Below are 23,749 nucleotides of genomic sequence, written 5' to 3'. Positions count from 1 at the left end.
TGACTGTTTCTAATCTATCTATCTATCTATCTATCTATCTATCTATCTATCTATCTATCTATAATCTGACTGTTTCTAATCTATCTATCTATCTATCTATCTATAATCAGACTGTTTCTAATCTATCTATCTATCTATCTATCTATCTATCTATCTATCTATCTATCTATCTATCTATCTATAATCTGTCTGCTTCTAAACTATCTATCTATCTATAATCTGTCTGTTTCTAATCTATCTATCTATCTATAATCTGACTGTTTCTAATCTATCTATCTATCTATCTATCTATCTATCTATCTATCTATCTATCTATCTTCATAGCAACACTCTAGCAACTATCCAAACCAACCTAGAAACCACCCAGGGTATCCTAGCAACCTCATACCAAAATCTTAGAAACCACCCCGGGTACCCTAGCAACCACATAGCAACACCTTAGCAACCACTCAGGGTACCCTAGCAACCGCATAGCAACACCCTAGCAACCATCCCAGATACCCTAGCAACCGCATAGCAACACCTTAGCAACCACTCAGGGTACCCTAGCAACCGCATAGCAACACCCTAGCAACCATCCCAGATACCCTAGCAACCGCATAGTAACACCTTAGCAACCACTCAGGGTACCCTAGCAACCGCATAGCAACACCCTAGCAACCATCCCAGATACCCTAGCAACCGCATAGCAACACCTTAGCAACCACTCAGGGTACCCTAGCAACCGCATAGCAACACCCTAGCAACCATCCCAGATACCCTAGCAACCGCATAGCAACACCTTAGCAACCACTCAGGGTACCCTAGCAACCTCATAGCAACACCCTAGCAACCATCCCAGATACCCTAGCAACCGCATAGCAACACCTTAGCAACCACTCAGGGTACCCTAGCAACCGCATAGCAACACCCTAGCAACCATCCCAGATACCCTAGCAACCGCATAGCAACACCTTAGCAACCACTCAGGGTACCCTAGCAACCGCATAGCAACACCCTAGCAACCATCCCAGATACCATAGCAACCGCATAGCAACACCTTAGCAACCACTCAGGGTACCCTAGCAACCGCATAGCAACACCTTAGCAACCACTCCTGGGGACCCTAGATCTATCAATCTATCTTCTGACTGTGTCTATCTATCTATCTATCTATCTATCTATCTTATCTATCTCAGACTGAAAACCATCAAACTTAAAACTTTTTAAACTTCTTAAACTTTTCAATCTTTTCAAACTTTTCTAACTTTTTCAGACTTTCTGGTCAGGCTTTCTCAAGCCAACTTAAAGTTTGTCTTGACGAACTTTTTTATCTAGTTATTATTATTCTTCTGAGACTAAATTTTCAACTGCTACTCCTCCTAGAGCTTTAACTCTACAAACTCCAAACTCGGCCCAGCTCTTCAGACTGATCTGAAGTTAGTTGCTATATCTTTTTAGACTGATCGGACTTATACTTTTCATAAAACTGAAGATTAAAGATCATAAAAACTCCCATAGACTTGCATTGAAAAGCCTCTGCTCAACTGAACATTCCGTCAAACTCCAACTGTCAAAAATTCAAATCTAAACACACTGAAGCCCATTAAACTCATAGTCTATGTACAATGTACATATTGTATGTACTATTACTAACCCATTCAAACTCATTCAAACTCATCTATCATATCATATATATTTATCTATCTATCTATCTATCTATCTATCTATCTATCTATCTATCTATCTATCTATCTATCTATCTATCTATCTGTAATCTGTCTGTTTCTAATCTATCTATCTATCTATCTATAATCTGTCTGTTTCTAAACTATCTATCTATCTATAATCTGTCTGTTTCTAATCTATCTATCTATCTATCTATCTATCTATCTATCTATCTATCTATCTATCTATCTATCTATCTATCTATAATCTGTCTGTTTCTAATCTATCTATCTATCTATAATCTGACTGTTTCTAATCTATCTATCTATCTATCTATCTATCTATAATCTGTCTGTTTCTAATCTATCTATCTATCTATAATCTGACTGTTTCTAATCTATCTATCTATCTATCTATCTATCTATCTATCTATAATCTTATCTGTTTCTAATCTATCTATCTATCTATAATCTGACTGTTTCTAATCTATCTATCTATCTATCTATCTATCTATCTATCTATCTATCTATCTATCTATCATCTGACAGTTTCTAATCTATCTATCTATCTATCTATCTATCTATAATCTGACTGTTTCTAATCTATCTATCTATCTATCTATCTATCTATCTATCTATCTATCTATCTATCTATCTATCTATAATCTGACAGTTTCTAATCTATCTATCTATCTATAATCTGACAGTTTCTTATCTATCTATCTATCTATCTATCTATCTATCTATCTATCTATCTATCTATCTATCTATCTATCTATCTATCTTCACAGCAACACTCTAGCAACTATCCAAACCAACCTAGAAACCACCCCGGGTACCCCAGCAACCACATAGTAACACCTTAGCAACCACTCAGGGTACCCTAGCAACCGCATAGCAACACCCTAGCAACCATCCCAGATACCATAGCAACCGCATAGCAACACCTTAGCAACCACTCAGGGTACCCTAGCAACCGCATAGCAACACCCTAGCAACCATCCCAGATACCCTAGCAACCGCATAGCAACACCTTAGCAACCACTCAGGGTACCCTAGCAACCGCATAGCAACACCCTAGCAACCATCCCAGATACCCTAGCAACCGCATAGGAACACCTTAGCAACCACTCAGGGTACCCTAGCAACCGCATAGCAACACCCTAGCAACCATCCCAGATACCCTAGCAACCGCATAGCAACACCTTAGCAACCACTCAGGGTACCCTAGCAACTGCATAGCAACACCCTAGCAACCATCCCAGGTAACCTAGCAACCGCATAGCAACACCTTAGCAACCACTCAGGGTACCCTAGCAACCGCATAGCAACACCCTAGCAACCATCCCAGATACCCTAGCAACCGCATAGCAACACCTTAGCAACCACTCCGGGTACCCTAGCAACCGCATAGCAACACCTTAGCAACCATCCCAGATACCCTAGCAACCGCATAGCAACACCCTAGCAACCACTCAGGGTACCCTAGCAACCGCATAGCAACACCCTAGCAACCATCCCAGGTACCCTAGCAACCGCATAGCAACACCCTAGCAACCATCCCAGGTACCCTAGTAACCGCATAGCAACACCCTAGCAACCACTCCGGGTACCCTAGCAACACCTTAGCAACCACTCCGGGTACCCTAGCAACTGCATAGCAATTATCAAACTTTTTAACTTAACTTAAAATTTAATTTTAAACTCTTTAAACTGGCCAGGCTTTCTCAAGCCAACTTAAAGTTTGTCTTGACGAACTTTTTTATCTAGTTATTATGTTGGCTTGGCAACAAGCCAACATACTGTTATGCTATTTAAACTTCTTCTTTTTCTTCTTATTATTTTTCTGACAGAAATTCTGAACGCATCTCCTCCTAGGGCTTTAAAGCCACAAGCCCCAAACTCGGCAGAAACCTGCGGGATAGAGCGGTGGTGTGTGCTATATCTTTTCAGACTGATCAGACTTAAAGTTTTTTTTTTATTAATTTTTAAATGTCAAAATACATTACCCATAGACTTACATTATCTGAGAAAAATTGCGCCCCTAGTTGCAATAACCGAGATTAAAGGGAGGAGTCGGGTTTCGTTTCACTTTTACCAAGTAAATAATACAATTTCCCTCAAACTGACAAGCTAAACCAACATATCTGATTATTACAGGGGTCAGGGCTCATTAATAATTTATTTCTGGGCAGAGAGCAGTCAGAAAGACGAGAGAAGAATCACTGCTGCTCAGCTCAGTCTGTCTCCACGGAGCTCACAACGAGCGAATTCATTCTAATTTAAGACCTTTTAAAACGGCGATTGCACGCAATCCACACGTTAGAACACACCAAGAGCTAAATTCAGATGTTTCTGAACTGTTTAAAGTAATAACATGATATATTCGCGGCAGCCAAATGTCCGCGAGCTGGCGATGTATTTCTCTGAACACTTGAAGTCCACAGAGAATTTACAGCCTTTCGCATTAAAACACTGCAGCGAAACGGCACAAAACAATTAGAATAATATATTATATGGTTTTAAAGTAGTTTTGGCCACTGTCACGCTGGTCTTAGCTGGTTTCTAACTGAATCATCATGCTGAACGTCACAGATGAGCTCGCGACTGAACACTTGAAGTACACATTTACAGCCTTTCACATTAAAACACTGCAGCGAAACGGCACAAAACAATTAGAAGAATATATTACACATATGAAAATGAGTGTTTATATGTGCTTGTGAGATTTCTCTGTCAGGCTTAACGTCGCAGCAATTGCTCAGCGTTGCATAACATGGTAAAGCAGGGAGCTACACTGAGACCAAAAGGGTCGCATGCATCACTGATTATTTTTGTACCTACTTATGTGTTATGCTATGATTTAATATGACCATTTATTAAAACAGAAATGTGTATTTTAAGAATACGTTTTATAACGTGCTCCGAGCATTCAACACATCAAGTTGGCTTCAGCCCCGCGCTGCGGGAAACTGAACTGAGCAGCTGATGGCGCGTGTGCACGAGAGAGAGCCGCGCGTATCGCGGACAGGGACAGCAACACTGAACAGAGCTGTCGTTCAGGACGTTCACTTCCTCCTGGACCTGAACGAACAAATTCAAATCGCAGTTTAAATAAACAGAAAAAAGAGCGAAAAGCAAAAGAGCTCAATTCAGCAGCGTGGTGTTGTTCAGGGAGCAAGCAGAGACGCGTCTCAAAGTCTTCTTGCTTTTGTACCGACAACAAATACATACAAAATATGTCGAAATACCCGTGTTGGAAAGTGTGTTCGAATAAGTATGTGGTTATGTCTTAAGTGAAAGTAAAGATTTGCAAAAAAAAAATCGGATGTGTATCATCATAATGGATGCGTTTGTCTCTTAAAGGGACCGCGCCTAATTTACTAGCTCTGCTGTCAGAGTCTTTAATGTATGAAAATGAAAGTAAATCACTCACTGCTCTTGACTGAATTACCTTGTAGTACAAGAATTTATCCAAAGTCAATCCAAAAATAAGATAGAATTGTTTTACTAGTGGGTGCAGGCCACTAGTTCATTTATGTAAGTGAGTATGGCAAAATAGTGATCTGTGAAATATTATACCCACTAATTCTTCATACAGTAGGCTACCAGTGAAATTGATTTAAAAAAATAATAATTAAGGACCTGCCCATGTTTTGCTTAAGTGTTTCTTTCTTTAATTGTTAATGCAACCTTTTCACACCACAGACTGAACCAAATTAAGCATTTCTTGCTTGGTAACTGTTCAACAAAGTATTGATAGTTGTGTAAATATTGTCATACTGACAGTCTGAAGTTTTGGTTGATTCCATTACATATCTTTTTATCAAAGTTATCCGAAATTATCAAGATGAATTTGTTCTGAGTTATTGTCATATATTATTACCAGTTTCTAAACTACAGCAAATAAACTGTGATTATGTGAGAAATGTTGAAGGTGTCTGAATACATTTTGGTTTGATTGTGTATTTTATCTTACAGTGAAGACTATGCAGTGCTATTTTACATTAACAAAAACAAACTTAAAAAAAGTAAACATTATGTAAATAGCACAAATAAATAAATAGAATGAACATACAGTACAAATTAAACAATTTTAAACAGTGTGTAACTGCATCATCTATACTAACCATTGTGCTTGGACCCCTTATGATCTCCTTGATTTAAAATGCATTGTTTCAGTAATCTTGTGTGTCGTTGCCCACAACGCAACGGTGGCAGGACTGTGAAATACATACACGAGAAAAATAGGCATGACTTATTTCACATCCAGCTAGACAACCCTGTCATAGCTGTTATCATAGCCCAGGCTTTTTATTAAAAAAAGAAAACAGCAAGGGAGCATGGAAAAAGACTGTTGCAGGTGTATTTTTTATGGCATTATTATGTGTATTAATTTTGCAGCGGGGCAACTCAATGTTGGGCACACAAGTACTTTGGCTCTTTTGCTCCATGGCCAAGATGGCCAAGCCAACATCAAAGTTAGTTCACTAACTTTTAATTCTAGTTATGTTGGCTTGGCAACAAGCCAACATACTGTTATGCTATTTAAACTTCTTCTTTTTCCTCTTTTTCTTATTATTATTTTTCTGACAGAAATTCTAAACGCTACTCCTCCTAGGGCTTTAAAGCCACAAGCCCCAAACTCGGCAGACACCTGCGGGATAGAGCGGTGCTGGTTGCTATATCTTTTCAGACTGATCAGACTTAAAGTTTTTTTTTTATTAATTTTTAAATGTCAAAATACATTACCCATAGACTTACATTGTCTGAGAAAAATTGCGCCCCTAGTTGCAATAACCGAGATTAAAGGGAGGAGTCGGGTTTTGTTTCACTTTTAAACCGGTTAAAAATACCAAGTAAATAATACAATTTCCCTCAAACTGACAAGCTAAACCAACATATCTGATTATTACAGGGGTTAGGGCTCATTAATAATTGATTTCTGGGCAGAGAGCAGTCGAGAGAAGAATCACGGCTGCTCATCTCAGGCTGTCTCCACGGAGCTCACAACGAGCGAATTCATTCTTATTTAAGACCTTTTAAAACGGCGATTGCACGCAATCCACACGTTAGAACACACCAATAGCTGAATTCAGATGTTTCTGAACTGTTTAAAGTAATAACATGATATATTCGCGGCAGCCAAATGTCCGCGAGCTCTCGATGTATTTCTCTGAACACTTGAAGTCAACATGACAGCCGCGTTTCGGGGCGAGATCGGACAAATAATAATAGGCTACACATTTCATTCACACTGACAAGCTAAACCAACATATGTTATTATTACCGGGTCAGATCTCATTTATAAATTATGTCTCTGGCCAAAGAACAGCGAGAAAGACGAGAGAGAAATGAGCGCGTCATCAGCATTTTTTAAGCGCTTCCAAAAATAATATCACAGCGAATTGCACTAATCCACCCATTAGAACACAACAATAGCAGAATTCAGGTGTTTTTTAACTGTTTATGTGGGCAAAATGAAATATAATTTGACAGCGTGATACAGCTTATGAATACTTGATGTCTGGGCAGAGAGAAAGACGAGAGAAGAATCACGGCTGCTCAGCTCAGGCTGTCTCCACGGAGCTCACAACGAGCGAATTTATTCTTATTTAAGACCTTTTATAATTAAATTATATCGGCGATTGCACGCAATCCACACGTTAGAACACACCAATAGCTGAATTCAGATGTTTCTGAACTGTTTAAAGTAATAACATGATATATTCGCGGCAGCCAAATGTCCGCGAGCTCGCCATGTATTTCTCTGAACAAGTCTAAATAGAGAATTCACAGCCTTTCACATTAAAACCCTGCAGCGAAACGGCACAAAACAATTAGAAGAATATATTATACACATGAAAATGAGTGTTTATATGTGCTTGTGAGATTTTATCTGTCAGGCTGAAGTTCTGAACGTCACATCAATTGCTATCCATCGTCACAACATGATAAAGTCATTTATATATATTTTTAAGAGCTTCTTAAGATATTAATGCACACAATCCACTCATTAGAACAAAACAAGAGCAAAATCCAGGTGTTTGTTGAGCCGTGCAAAACGAAATATCATTTGACATCGAGGGGAAAAAAGTAACTGTAACTCCATGAATACTCAACGAAGAGACATGAGAGATATATCTATAGAAAGCTTGACATGTCTACTTTTAAACCAAACAAGTGCTGCCGAACAAATATTCTGTGATAAAGTAATCCATATCAAAACAACGCAATGTCCTTTTTTCACGTCTAATGTGTGGAAGGCCAAGAGGGTCAAATACACGTGAATTTTAACGTGTCTCTGTGAAGGGTCTACTTTTTTTGGATACAAACATAATAACAACAAAACTTTGGGCACTTATAAAATAAAGATAACAAACAAGGTGTGCTGTCTGCAGCCTTGGTCTGCGCTGATCTTCATTTACAAACACGTCATTAAAATGAACTATAACTCCATGAATACTCAACGAAGAGACATGAGAGATATATCTATAGAAAGCTTGACATGTCTACTTTTAAACTAAACAAGTGCTCCCGAACAAATATTCTGTGATAAAGTAATCCATATCAAAACAAAGCGATGTCCTTTTTTCACGTCTCCTTTCATTATATCTAATGTGTATGGAAGGCCAAGAGGGTCAAATACACGTGAATTTTAACGCGTCAACAACACGTTAAATACGTGTATTTCATGCGTAGACAACACGTATTTAATATTATTTATTTATCGGCGCTGCACAACATGGTAAAGTCATTTATAAAAAATTTTAAGAGCTACTTAAAATACTATATTACTCCAATGTTATATCCAATATTATTTAACGTGTTAAATAGTGTTGTTTACAAGTGAAAAATCAGCAGGTATTTAACATGTATTTCACGTGAAATACACTGAAGTACACCTTAAAAATCAGTTTGAAGAGGTCAATGTCATTGGCTGCTGAGGACTTGGGTCAAACCACTTCTGTGAGCTTAGTGGTTGGGGTGTACCATTCATAGACAGGCAACCACCATTTAACATGCTATAGATCAGCTTATTCAGCCTTATTATTTAGTCTTTTTTCGTAACTGTTTTGTATAGCCTATAGAAATAATATATTTAAGTTTCAGTTTTATGAAATATTTATTTTTTTATAAATATTAATAAAAATTTTGTGGTGATAGTATAACGTTTATAAAAGTTACAGTATTTTGTAATGAAACAGGACTTTTTGTTTAGCTCTTGACTCACCGAAGTATACTATATATAGTGTCCCTTCTTTAATTTTTCAGTAGTGTGATAACTTAAAATATGTTGTCAGTACTATTAAAATTGATTATGGTTTTTGCATGACTTATTTCGCATTCAGCTAGACAACCCTGTCGTAGCTGTTATCATAGCCTAGGCTTTTTATTAAAAAAGAAAACAGCAAGGGACCATGGAAAAAGTCTGTTGCAGGTGTATTTTTTATGGTATTATTATTTTTTATTTTTTGCAGTGGGGCAACTCAAGAATGTTGGGCATACAAGTACTGTGGCTCTTTTGCCCCATGGCCAAGATGGCCAAGCCAACATCAAAGTTAGTTCACTAACTTTTAATTCTAGTTATTATTATTCTTCTGAGACTAAAATTTTGACTGCTACTCCTCCTAGAGCTTTAACTCTACAAACTCCAAACTCAGCCCAGCTCTTCAGACTGATCTGAAGTTAGTTGCTATATCTTTTTAGACTGATCGGACTTAGACTTTTCATAAAACTGAAGATTAAAAATCATAAAAACTCCCATAGACTTACATTGAAAAGCCTCTGCTCAACTGAACATTCCGTCAAACTCCAACTGTCAAAAATTCAAATCTAAACACACTGAAGCCCATTAAACTCATAGTCTATGTACTATGTACATATTGTATGTACTATTACTAACCCATTCAAACTCATCTATCATATCATATATATTCATCTATCTATCTATCTATCTATCTATCTATCTATCTATCTATCTATCTATCTATCTATAATCAAACTCTATCTATCTATCTATCTATCTAACTGTTTCTATCTATCTATAATCAAACTCATCTATCTATCTATAATCAAACTCATCTATCTATCTATCTATCTATCTATAATCAAACTCATCTATCTATAATCAAACTCATCTATCTATCTATCTATATTCAAACTCATCTATCTATCTATATTAAAACTAATCTATCTATCTATCTATCTATCTATCTATCTATCTATCTATCTATCTATCAAACTTCTCTATCTATATTAAAACTAATCTATCTATCTATCTATCTATCTATCTATCTATCTATCAAACTTCTCTATCTATATTAAAACTAATCTATCTATCTATCTATCTATCTATCTATCTATCTATCTATCTATCTATCTATCTATCTATCTATCATCAAACTCATCTATCTATCTATCTATCTATCTATCTATCTATCTATCTATCTATCTATCTATCTATCTATATTCAAACTCATCTATCTATCTATCTATCTATCTATCTATCTATCTATCTATCTATATTCAAACTCATCTATCTATCTATATTCAAACTCATCTATCTATCTATCTATCTATCTATCTATCTATCTATCTATCTATCTATCTATTCAAACTTATCTATCTATCTATCCTAACAACATGCTAGTCATGCTAAAAATCATGCTAGCAACATGCTAGTCGCATGCTAATCATGCTAAAATCATGCTAGCAACATGCTAATCATGCTAAAATCATGCTAGCAACATGCTAGTCATGCTAAAAATCATGCTAGCAACATGCTAGTCGCATGCTAATCATGCTAAAATCATGCTAGCAACATGCTAATCATGCTAAAATCATGCTAACAACATGCTAGTCGCCTGCTAATCATGCTAAAATCATGCTAGCAACATGCTAATCATGCTAAAATCATGCTAGCAACATGCTAATCATGCTAAAATCATGCTAGCAACATGCTAATCATGCTAAAATCATGCTAGCAATATGCTAGTCGCATGCTAATCATGCTAAAATCATGCTAGCAACGTGCTAGTCATGCTAAAAATCATGCTAGCAACATGCTAGTCGCATGCTAATCATGCTAAAATCATGCTAGCAACATGCTAATCATGCTAAAATCATGCTAACAACATGCTAGTCGCCTGCTAATCATGCTAAAATCATGCTAGCAACATGCTAATCATGCTAAAATCATGCTAGCAACATGCTAATCATGCTAAAATCATGCTAGCAACATGCTAATCATGCTAAAATCATGCTAGCAACATGCTAATCATGCTAAAATCATGCTAGCAACATGCTAGTCGCATGCTAATCATGCTAAAATCATGCTAGCAACATGCTAGTCATGCTAAAAATCATGCTAGCAACATGCTAGTCGCATGCTAATCATGCTAAAATCATGCTAGCAACATGCTAATCATGCTAAAATCATGCTAGCAACATGCTAATCATGCTAAAATCATGCTAGCAACATGTTAGTCGCATGCTAATCATGCTAAAATCATGCTAGCAACATGCTAATCATGCTAAAATCATGCTAGCAAAATGCTAGTCGCCTGCTAATCATGCTAAAATCATGCTAGCAACATGCTAATCATGCTAAAATCATGCTAGCAACATGTTAGTCGCATGCTAATCATGCTAAAATCATGCTAGCAACATGCTAATCATGCTAAAATCATGCTAGCAACATGCTAATCATGCTAAAATCATGCTAGCAACATGCTAGTCGCATGCTAATCATGCTAAAATCATGCTAGCAACATGCTAATCATGCTAAAATAATGCTAGCAACATGCTAGTCGCATGCTAATCATGTTAAAATCATGTTAGCAACATGCTAGTCGCATGCTAGAAACATGCTAATCATGTTAACATCATGCTAGCGACATGCTAGTAACTTGCTAATCATGCTAGCGACATGCTAGTAACTTGCTAATCATGCTAACGACATGGCTAGTCACTTGCTAATTATGCTAGCGACATGCTAGATACCTTGCTAATCATGCTAAGTACATGCTTGTCACATGATAGTCACTTGCTTGTAATGCTAACAATATGTTAATCACTGTCATTTTTATACTTCTTAAACTTAAATCTTTTTAAACTTTTTAAACTTTTCACATTTTCAAACTATCTATCTACCTATATATCTATCTAACTATCTATCTATCTTCTGACTGTCTATCTATCTATCTATCTATCTATCTATCTATCTCTCTATCTATCTATATATCTATCTAGCTATCTATCTATCTTCTGACTGTGTCTATCTATCTATCTATCTATCTATCTGTCTATCTGTCTATCTATCTATATATCTCAGACTGAAAACCATCAAACTTAAAACTTTTTAAACTTAAACTTTTCAATCTTTTCAAACTTTTCAAACTTTTCAAACTTTTTCAGACTTTCTGGTCAGGCTTTCTCAAGCCAACTTAAAGTTTGTCTTGACGAACTTTTTTATCTAGTTATGTTGGCTTGGCAACAAGCCAACATACTGTTATGCTATTTAAACTTCTTCTTCTTCTTTTTCTTATTATTATTTTTCTGACAGAAATTCTGAACGCTACTCCTCCTAGGGCTTTAAAGCCACAAGCCCCAAACTCGGCAGACACCTGCGGGATAGAGCGGTGGTGTGTGCTATATCTTTTCAGACTGATCAGACTTAAAGTTTTTTTTTAATTAATTTTTAAATGTCAAAATTCATTACCCATAGACTTACATTGTCTGAGAAAAATTGCGCCCCTACAGTTGCAATGACATTTAGGGGAGGGGAGCAGTCAGACGAGAGAAGAATCACTGCTGCTCAGCTCAGGCTGTCTACACGGAGCCGACAACAAGCGAATTCATTCCTATTTAAAACATTTTAAAAACGCTATTGCACGCAATCCACACGTTAGAACACACCAAGAGCTAAATTGAGATGTTTCTGAACTGTTTAAAGTAATAACATGATATATTCGCGGCAGCCAACTGCTCGCGAGCTGGCAATGTATTTCTCTGAACACTTGAAGTCCACAGAGAATTTACAGCCTTTCACATTAAAACACTGCAGCGAAACGGCACAAAACAATTAGAATAATATATTAAATGGTTTTAAAGTAGTTTTGGCCACTGTCACGCTGGTCTTAGCTGGTTTCTAACTGAATCATCAGGCTGAACATCACAGCGAGCTCGCGACGTATTCCTCTGAACACTTGAAGTACACATTTACAGCCTTTCACATTAAAACACTGCAGCGAAACGGCACAAAACAATTTGAATAATATATTAAATGGTTTTAAAGTAGTTTTGGCCACTGTCACGCTGGTCTTAGCTGGTTTCTAACTGAATCATCAGGCGGAACGTCACAGTAAACTCGCGCTTCAGCCCCGCGGGAAACTGGACTGAGCAGCTGATGGCGCGTGTGCACGAGAGAGAGCCGCGCGTCAACACTGAACCGAGCTCTCGTTCAGGACGTTCACTTCCTCCTGGACCTGAACGAACAAATTCAAATCGCAGTTTAAATAAACAGAAAAAAGAGCGAAAAGCGAAAGAGCTCAATTCAGCAGCGCGGTGTTGTTCAGGGCAAGCAGAGACGCGTCTCAAAGTCTTCTTGCTTTTGTACCGACAACAAATACATACAAAATATGTCGAAATACCCGTGTTGGAAAGTGTGTTCGAATAAGTATGTGGTTATGTCTTAAGTGAAAGTAAAGAGTTGCAAAAAAAAATCGGATGTGTATCATCATAATGGATGCGTTTGTCTCTTAAAGGGACCGCGCCTAATTTACTAGCTCTGCTGTCAGAGTCTTTAATGTATGAAAATGAAAGTAAATCACTCACTGCTCTTGACTGATTTACCTTGTAGTACAAGAATTTATCCAAAGTCAATCCAAAAATCAGATAGAATTGTTTTACTAGTGGGTGCAGGCCACTAGTTCATTTATGTAAGTGAGTATGGCAAAATAGTGATCTGTGAAATATTATACCCACAAATTCTTAATACTGTAGGCTACCAGTGAAATTGATTAAAAAAATAATAATTAAGGACCTGCCCATGTTTTGCTTAAGTGTTTCTTTCTTTAATTGTTAATGCAACCTTTTCACACCACAGACTGAACCAAATTAAGCATTTCTTGCTTGGTAACTGTTCAACAAAGTATTGATAGTTGTGTAAATATTGTCATACTGACAGCTGTCTGAAGTTTTGGTTGATTCCATTACATATCTTTTTATCAAAGTTATCCGAAATTATCAATATGAATTTGTTCTGAGTTATTGTCATATATTATTACCAGTTTCTAAACTACAGCAAATAAACTGTGATTATGTGAGAAATGTTGAAGGTGTCTGAATACATTTTGGTTTGATTGTGTATTTTATCTTACAGTGAAGACTATGCAGTGCTATTTTAAATTAACATAAACAAACTTAAAAAAATGTAAACATTATGTAAATAGCACAAATAAATAAATAGAATGAACATACAGTACAAATTAAACAATTTTAAACAGTGTGTAACTGCATCATCTATACAAACCATTGTGCTTGGACCCCTTATGATCTCCTTGATTTAAAATGCATTGTTTCAGTTATCTTGTGTGTCGTTGCCCACAACGTGACGGTGGCAGGACTGTGAAATACATACACGAGAAAAATAGGCATGACTTATTTCACATCCAGCTAGACAACCCTGTCATAGCTGTTATCATAGCCCAGGCTTTTTATTAAAAAAAGAAAACAGCAAGGGAGCATGGAAAAAGACTGTTGCAGGTGTATTTTTTTATGGCATTATTATTTGTATTAATTTTGCAGCGGGGCAACTCAATGTTGGGCACACAAGTACTTTGGCTCTTTTGCTCCATGGCCAAGATGGCCAAGCCAACATCAAAGTTAGTTCACTAACTTTTAATTCTAGTTATTATTATTCTTCTGAGACTAAAACTCTTGACTGCTACTCCTCCTAGAGCTTTAACTCTACAAACTCCAAACTCAGCCCAGCTCTTCAGACTGATCTGAAGTTAGTTGCTATATCTTTTTAGACTGATCGGACTTATACTTTTCATAAAACTGAAGATTAAAAATCATAAAAACTCCCATAGACTTGCATTGAAAAGCCTCTGCTCAACTGAACATTCCGTCAAACTCCAACTGTCAAAAATTCAAATCTAAACACACTGAAGCCCATTAAACTCATAGTCTATGTACTATGTACATATTGTATGTACTATTACTAACCCTTTCAAACTCATTCAAACTCATCTATCATGTCATATCTATCTATCTATCTATCTATCTATCTATCTATCTATCTATCTATCTATTTCTAATCTATCTATCTATCTATCTATCTTTCTATCTATAATCTGTCTGTTTCTAATCTATCTATCTATAATCTGTCTGTTTCTAAACTATCTATCTATCTATCTATCTATCTATCTATCTAAAATCTGTCTGTTTCTAATCTATCTATCTATCTATCTATAATCTGTCTGTTTCTAATCTATCTATCTATCTATCTATCTATCTATCTATAATATGTCTGTTTCTAAACTATCTATCTATCTATAATCTGTCTGTTTCTAATCTATCTATTCTATCTATCTATCTATCTATAATCTGTCTGTTTCTAATCTATCTATTCTATCTATCTATCTATCTATAATCTGTCTGTTTCTAATCTATCTATCTATCTATCTATCTATCTATCTATCTATCTATCTATCTATCTATAATATGTCTGTTTCTAAACTATCTATCTATCTATAATCTGTCTGTTTCTAATCTATCTATTCTATCTATCTATCTATCTATAATCTGTCTGTTTCTAATCTATCTATTCTATCTATCTATCTATCTATCTATCTATCTATCTATAATATGTCTGTTTCTAAACTATCTATCTATCTATAATCTGTCTGTTTCTAATCTATCTATTCTATCTATCTATCTATCTATAATCTGTCTGTTTCTAATCTATCTATTCTATCTATCTATCTATCTATAATCTGTCTGTTTCTAATCTATCTATCTATCTATCTATCTATCTATCTATCTATCTATCTATCTATCTATCTATCTATCTTCATAGCAACACTCTAGCAACTATCCAAACCAACCTAGAAACCACCCAGGGTATCCTAGCAACCGCATAGCAACACCTTAGCAACCACTCGGGGTACCCTAGCAACCGCATAGCAACACCCTAGCAACCACCCAGGGTATCCTAGCAACCGCATAGCAACACCTTAGCAACCACTCGGGGTACCCTAGCAACCGCATAGCAACACCCTAGCAACCATCCCAGATACCCTAGCAAACGCATAGCAACACCTTAGCAACCACTCGGGGTACCCTAGCAACCGCATAGCAACACCCTAGCAACCATCCCAGATACCCTAGCAACCGCATAGCAACACCTTAGCAACCACTCAGGGTACCCTAGCAACCACATAGCAACACCCTAGCAACCATCCCAGTAACACTAGCAACCGCATAGCAACACCTTAGCAACCACTCAGGGTACCCTAGCAACCGCATAGCAACACCCTAGCAACCATCCCAGATACCCTAGCAACCGCATAGCAACACCTTAGCAACCACTCAGGGTACCCTAGCAACCGCATAGCAACACCCTAGCAACCATCCCAGATACCCTAGCAACCGCATAGCAACACCTTAGCAACCACTCAGGGTACCCTAGCAACCGCATAGCAACACCCTAGCAACCATCCCAGATACCCTAGCAAACGCATAGCAACACCTTAGCAACCACTCAGGGTACCCTAGCAACCGCATAGCAACACCCTAGCAACCATCCCAGATACCCTAGCAAACGCATAGCAACACCTTAGCAACCACTCAGGGTACCCTAGCAACCGCATAGCAACACCCTAGCAACCATCCCAGGTAACCTAGCAACCGCATAGCAACACCTTAGCAACCACTCAGGGTACCCTAGCAACCGCATAGCAACACCCTAGCAACCATCCCAGGTACCCTAGCAACCGCATAGCAACACCCTAGCAACCACTCAGGGTACCCTAGCAACCACATAGCAACACCTTAGCAACCACTCCGGGTACCCTAGCAACTGCATAGCAATTATCAAACTTTTTAACTTAACTTAAAATTTAATTTTAAACTCTTTAAACTGGCCAGGCTTTCTCAAGCCAACTTAAAGTTTGTCTTGACGAACTTTTTTATCTAGTTATTATTATTCTTCTGAGACTAAAATTTTGACTGCTACTCCTCCTAGAGCTTTAACTCTACAAACTCCAAACTCAGCCCAGCTCTTCAGACTGATCTGAAGTTAGTTGCTATATCTTTTTAGACTGATCGGACTTAGACTTTTCATAAAACTGAAGATTAAAAATCATAAAAACTCCCATAGACTTACATTGAAAAGCCTCTGCTCAACTGAACATTCCGTCAAACTCCAACTGTCAAAAATTCAAATCTAAACACACTGAAGCCCATTAAACTCATAGTCTATGTACTATGTACATATTGTATGTACTATTACTAACCCATTCAAACTCATCTATCATATCATATATATTCATCTATCTATCTATCTATCTATCTATCTATCTATCTATCTATCTATCTATCTATCTATCTATCTATCTATCTATAATCAAACTCTATCTATCTATCTATCTAACTGTTTCTATCTATCTATAATCAAACTCATCTATCTATCTATAATCAAACTCATCTATCTATCTATCTATCTATCTATCTATAATCAAACTCATCTATCTATAATCAAACTCATCTATCTATCTATCTATATTCAAACTCATCTATCTATCTATATTAAAACTAATCTATCTATCTATCTATCTATCTATCTATCTATCTATCTATCTATCTATATTAAAACTAATCTATCTATCTATCTATCTATCTATCTATCTATCTATCTATCTATCTATCTATCATCAAACTCATCTATCTATCTATCTATCTATCTATCTATCTATCTATCTATATTCAAACTCATCTATCTATCTATCTATCTATCTATCTATATTCAAACTCATCTATCTATCTATATTCAAACTCATCTATCTATCTATCTATCTATCTATCTATCTATCTATCTATCTATCTATCTATCTATCTATCTATCTATCTATCTATTCAAACTTATCTATCTATCTATCCTAACAACATGCTAGTCATGCTAAAAATCATGCTAGCAACATGCTAGTCGCATGCTAATCATGCTAAAATCATGCTAGCAACATGCTAATCATGCTAAAATCATGCTAGCAACATGCTAGTCATGCTAAAAATCATGCTAGCAACATGCTAGTCGCATGCTAATCATGCTAAAATCATGCTAGCAACATGCTAATCATGCTAAAATCATGCTAACAACATGCTAGTCGCCTGCTAATCATGCTAAAATCATGCTAGCAACATGCTAATCATGCTAAAATCATGCTAGCAACATGCTAATCATGCTAAAATCATGCTAGCAACATGCTAATCATGCTAAAATCATGCTAGCAATATGCTAGTCGCATGCTAATCATGCTAAAATCATGCTAGCAACGTGCTAGTCATGCTAAAAATCATGCTAGCAACATGCTAGTCGCATGCTAATCATGCTAAAATCATGCTAGCAACATGCTAATCATGCTAAAATCATGCTAGCAACATGCTAATCATGCTAAAATCATGCTAGCAACATGCTAGTCATGCTAAAAATCATGCTAGCAACATGCTAGTCGCATGCTAATCATGCTAAAATCATGCTAGCAACATGCTAATCATGCTAAAATCATGCTAACAACATGCTAGTCGCCTGCTAATCATGCTAAAATCATGCTAGCAACATGCTAATCATGCTAAAATCATACTAGCAACATGTTAATCATGCTAAAATCATGCTAGCAACATGCTAATCATGCTAAAATCATGCTAGCAACATGCTAATCATGCTAAAATCATGCTAGCAACATGCTAGTCGCATGCTAATCATGCTAAAATCATGCTAGCAACATGCTAGTCATGCTAAAAATCATGCTAGCAACATGCTAGTCGCATGCTAATCATGCTAAAATCATGCTAGCAACATGCTAATCATGCTAAAATCATGCTAGCAACATGCTAATCATGCTAAAATCATGCTAGCAACATGTTAGTCGCATGCTAATCATGCTAAAATCATGCTAGCAACATGCTAATCATGCTAAAATCATGCTAGCAAAATGCTAGTCGCCTGCTAATCATGCTAAAATCATGCTAGCAACATGCTAATCATGCTAAAATCATGCTAGCAACATGTTAGTCGCATGCTAATCATGCTAAAATCATGCTAGCAACATGCTAATCATGCTAAAATCATGCTAGCAACATGCTAATCATGCTAAAATCATGCTAGCAACATGCTAGTCGCATGCTAATCATGCTAAAATCATGCTAGCAACATGCTAATCATGCTAAAATAATGCTAGCAACATGCTAGTCGCATGCTAATCATGTTAAAATCATGTTAGCAACATGCTAGTCGCATGCTAGAAACATGCTAATCATGTTAACATCATGCTAGCGACATGCTAGTAACTTGCTAATCATGCTAGCGACATGCTAGTAACTTGCTAATCATGCTAACGACATGGCTAGTCACTTGCTAATTATGCTAGCGACATGCTAGATACCTTGCTAATCATGCTAAGTACATGCTTGTCACATGATAGTCACTTGCTTGTAATGCTAACAATATGTTAATCACTGTCATTTTTATACTTCTTAAACTTAAATCTTTTTAAACTTTTTAAACTTTTCACATTTTCAAACTATCTATCTACCTATATATCTATCTAACTATCTATCTATCTTCTGACTGTCTATCTATCTATCTATCTATCTCTCTATCTATCTATATATCTATCTAGCTATCTATCTATCTTCTGACTGTGTCTATCTATCTATCTATCTATATGTCTATCTGTCTATCTATCTATATATCTCAGACTGAAAACCATCAAACTTAAAACTTTTTAAACTTAAACTTTTCAATCTTTTCAAACTTTTCAAACTTTTCAAACTTTTTCAGACTTTCTGGTCAGGCTTTCTCAAGCCAACTTAAAGTTTGTCTTGACGAACTTTTTTATCTAGTTATGTTGGCTTGGCAACAAGCCAACATACTGTTATGCTATTTAAACTTCTTCTTTTTCCTCTTTTTCTTATTATTATTTTTCTGACAGAAATTCTAAACGCTACTCCTCCTAGGGCTTTAAAGCCACAAGCCCCAAACTCGGCAGACACCTGCGGGATAGAGCGGTGCTGGTTGCTATATCTTTTCAGACTGATCAGACTTAAAGTTTTTTTTTTATTAATTTTTAAATGTCAAAATACATTACCCATAGACTTACATTGTCTGAGAAAAATTGCGCCCCTAGTTGCAATAACCGAGATTAAAGGGAGGAGTCGGGTTTTGTTTCACTTTTAAACCGGTTAAAAATACCAAGTAAATAATACAATTTCCCTCAAACTGACAAGCTAAACCAACATATCTGATTATTACAGGGGTTAGGGCTCATTAATAATTGATTTCTGGGCAGAGAGCAGTCGAGAGAAGAATCACGGCTGCTCATCTCAGGCTGTCTCCACGGAGCTCACAACGAGCGAATTCATTCTTATTTAAGACCTTTTAAAACGGCGATTGCACGCAATCCACACGTTAGAACACACCAATAGCTGAATTCAGATGTTTCTGAACTGTTTAAAGTAATAACATGATATATTCGCGGCAGCCAAATGTCCGCGAGCTCTCGATGTATTTCTCTGAACACTTGAAGTCAACATGACAGCCGCGTTTCGGGGCGAGATCGGACAAATAATAATAGGCTACACATTTCATTCACACTGACAAGCTAAACCAACATATGTTATTATTACCGGGTCAGATCTCATTTATAAATTATGTCTCTGGCCAAAGAACAGCGAGAAAGACGAGAGAGAAATGAGCGCGTCATCAGCATTTTTTAAGCGCTTCCAAAAATAATATCACAGCGAATTGCACTAATCCACCCATTAGAACACAACAATAGCAGAATTCAGGTGTTTTTTAACTGTTTATGTGGGCAAAATGAAATATAATTTGACAGCGTGATACAGCTTATGAATACTTGATGTCTGGGCAGAGAGAAAGACGAGAGAAGAATCACGGCTGCTCAGCTCAGGCTGTCTCCACGGAGCTCACAACGAGCGAATTTATTCTTATTTAAGACCTTTTATAATTAAATTATATCGGCGATTGCACGCAATCCACACGTTAGAACACACCAATAGCTGAATTCAGATGTTTCTGAACTGTTTAAAGTAATAACATGATATATTCGCGGCAGCCAAATGTCCGCGAGCTCGCCATGTATTTCTCTGAACAAGTCTAAATAGAGAATTCACAGCCTTTCACATTAAAACCCTGCAGCGAAACGGCACAAAACAATTAGAAGAATATATTATACACATGAAAATGAGTGTTTATATGTGCTTGTGAGATTTTATCTGTCAGGCTGAAGTTCTGAACGTCACATCAATTGCTATCCATCGTCACAACATGATAAAGTCATTTATATATATTTTTAAGAGCTTCTTAAGATATTAATGCACACAATCCACTCATTAGAACAAAACAAGAGCAAAATCCAGGTGTTTGTTGAGCCGTGCAAAACGAAATATCATTTGACATCGAGGGGAAAAAAGTAACTGTAACTCCATGAATACTCAACGAAGAGACATGAGAGATATATCTATAGAAAGCTTGACATGTCTACTTTTAAACCAAACAAGTGCTGCCGAACAAATATTCTGTGATAAAGTAATCCATATCAAAACAACGCAATGTCCTTTTTTCACGTCTAATGTGTGGAAGGCCAAGAGGGTCAAATACACGTGAATTTTAACGTGTCTCTGTGAAGGGTCTACTTTTTTTGGATACAAACATAATAACAACAAAACTTTGGGCACTTATAAAATAAAGATAACAAACAAGGTGTGCTGTCTGCAGCCTTGGTCTGCGCTGATCTTCATTTACAAACACGTCATTAAAATGAACTATAACTCCATGAATACTCAACGAAGAGACATGAGAGATATATCTATAGAAAGCTTGACATGTCTACTTTTAAACTAAACAAGTGCTCCCGAACAAATATTCTGTGATAAAGTAATCCATATCAAAACAAAGCGATGTCCTTTTTTCACGTCTCCTTTCATTATATCTAATGTGTATGGAAGGCCAAGAGGGTCAAATACACGTGAATTTTAACGCGTCAACAACACGTTAAATACGTGTATTTCATGCGTAGACAACACGTATTTAATATTATTTATTTATCGGCGCTGCACAACATGGTAAAGTCATTTATAAAAAATTTTAAGAGCTACTTAAAATACTATATTACTCCAATGTTATATCCAATATTATTTAACGTGTTAAATAGTGTTGTTTACAAGTGAAAAATCAGCAGGTATTTAACATGTATTTCACGTGAAATACACTGAAGTACACCTTAAAAATCAGTTTGAAGAGGTCAATGTCATTGGCTGCTGAGGACTTGGGTCAAACCACTTCTGTGAGCTTAGTGGTTGGGGTGTACCATTCATAGACAGGCAACCACCATTTAACATGCTATAGATCAGCTTATTCAGCCTTATTATTTAGTCTTTTTTCGTAACTGTTTTGTATAGCCTATAGAAATAATATATTTAAGTTTCAGTTTTATGAAATATTTATTTTTTTATAAATATTAATAAAAATTTTGTGGTGATAGTATAACGTTTATAAAAGTTACAGTATTTTGTAATGAAACAGGACTTTTTGTTTAGCTCTTGACTCACCGAAGTATACTATATATAGTGTCCCTTCTTTAATTTTTCAGTAGTGTGATAACTTAAAATATGTTGTCAGTACTATTAAAATTGATTATGGTTTTTGCATGACTTATTTCGCATTCAGCTAGACAACCCTGTCGTAGCTGTTATCATAGCCTAGGCTTTTTATTAAAAAAGAAAACAGCAAGGGACCATGGAAAAAGTCTGTTGCAGGTGTATTTTTTATGGTATTATTATTTTTTATTTTTTGCAGTGGGGCAACTCAAGAATGTTGGGCATACAAGTACTGTGGCTCTTTTGCCCCATGGCCAAGATGGCCAAGCCAACATCAAAGTTAGTTCACTAACTTTTAATTCTAGTTATTATTATTCTTCTGAGACTAAAATTTTGACTGCTACTCCTCCTAGAGCTTTAACTCTACAAACTCCAAACTCAGCCCAGCTCTTCAGACTGATCTGAAGTTAGTTGCTATATCTTTTTAGACTGATCGGACTTAGACTTTTCATAAAACTGAAGATTAAAAATCATAAAAACTCCCATAGACTTACATTGAAAAGCCTCTGCTCAACTGAACATTCCGTCAAACTCCAACTGTCAAAAATTCAAATCTAAACACACTGAAGCCCATTAAACTCATAGTCTATGTACTATGTACATATTGTATGTACTATTACTAACCCATTCAAACTCATCTATCATATCATATATATTCATCTATCTATCTATCTATCTATCTATCTATCTATCTATCTATCTATCTATCTATCTATAATCAAACTCTATCTATCTATCTATCTATCTAACTGTTTCTATCTATCTATAATCAAACTCATCTATCTATCTATAATCAAACTCATCTATCTATCTATCTATCTATCTATAATCAAACTCATCTATCTATAATCAAACTCATCTATCTATCTATCTATATTCAAACTCATCTATCTATCTATATTAAAACTAATCTATCTATCTATCTATCTATCTATCTATCTATCTATCTATCTATCTATCAAACTTCTCTATCTATATTAAAACTAATCTATCTATCTATCTATCTATCTATCTATCTATCTATCTATCTATCAAACTTCTCTATCTATATTAAAACTAATCTATCTATCTATCTATCTATCTATCTATCTATCTATCTATCTATCTATCTATCTATCATCAAACTCATCTATCTATCTATCTATCTATCTATCTATCTATCTATCTATCTATCTATCTATATTCAAACTCATCTATCT

The 23,749-nt window shown here is 36.1% G+C and overlaps 1 long non-coding RNA gene across 2 annotated transcripts; it reads right to left on the bottom strand.

The window, feature by feature from the left end:
• Positions 1-94: 94 nt before the first annotated feature.
• On the bottom strand, positions 95-23,737 carry LOC128025203 (uncharacterized). Of its 2 annotated transcripts, XR_008186114.1 has the most exons (7): positions 23,515-23,737; positions 16,491-17,449; positions 15,975-16,060; positions 2,508-2,679; positions 610-867; positions 425-523; positions 95-381 (listed from the first exon to the last, which is right to left on the bottom strand). It is a non-coding gene; the product is annotated as an uncharacterized LOC128025203 (long non-coding RNA). The 2 variants fall into 2 exon arrangements; XR_008186113.1 differs by lacking the exons at positions 16,491-17,449; positions 23,515-23,737 and adding an exon at positions 16,147-16,446 and having other exon boundaries at positions 610-811; positions 2,538-2,679.
• Between the last annotated feature and the right edge of the window lie 12 nt (positions 23,738-23,749).

Source organism: Carassius gibelio, chromosome A2 (genome assembly GCF_023724105.1).
Source record: "Carassius gibelio isolate Cgi1373 ecotype wild population from Czech Republic chromosome A2, carGib1.2-hapl.c, whole genome shotgun sequence".
Taxonomy (NCBI): domain Eukaryota; kingdom Metazoa; phylum Chordata; class Actinopteri; order Cypriniformes; family Cyprinidae; genus Carassius; species Carassius gibelio.
The sequence above is the reverse complement of the archived record's forward strand: the minus strand, read 5'-3'. Positions and strand labels throughout refer to the sequence as shown.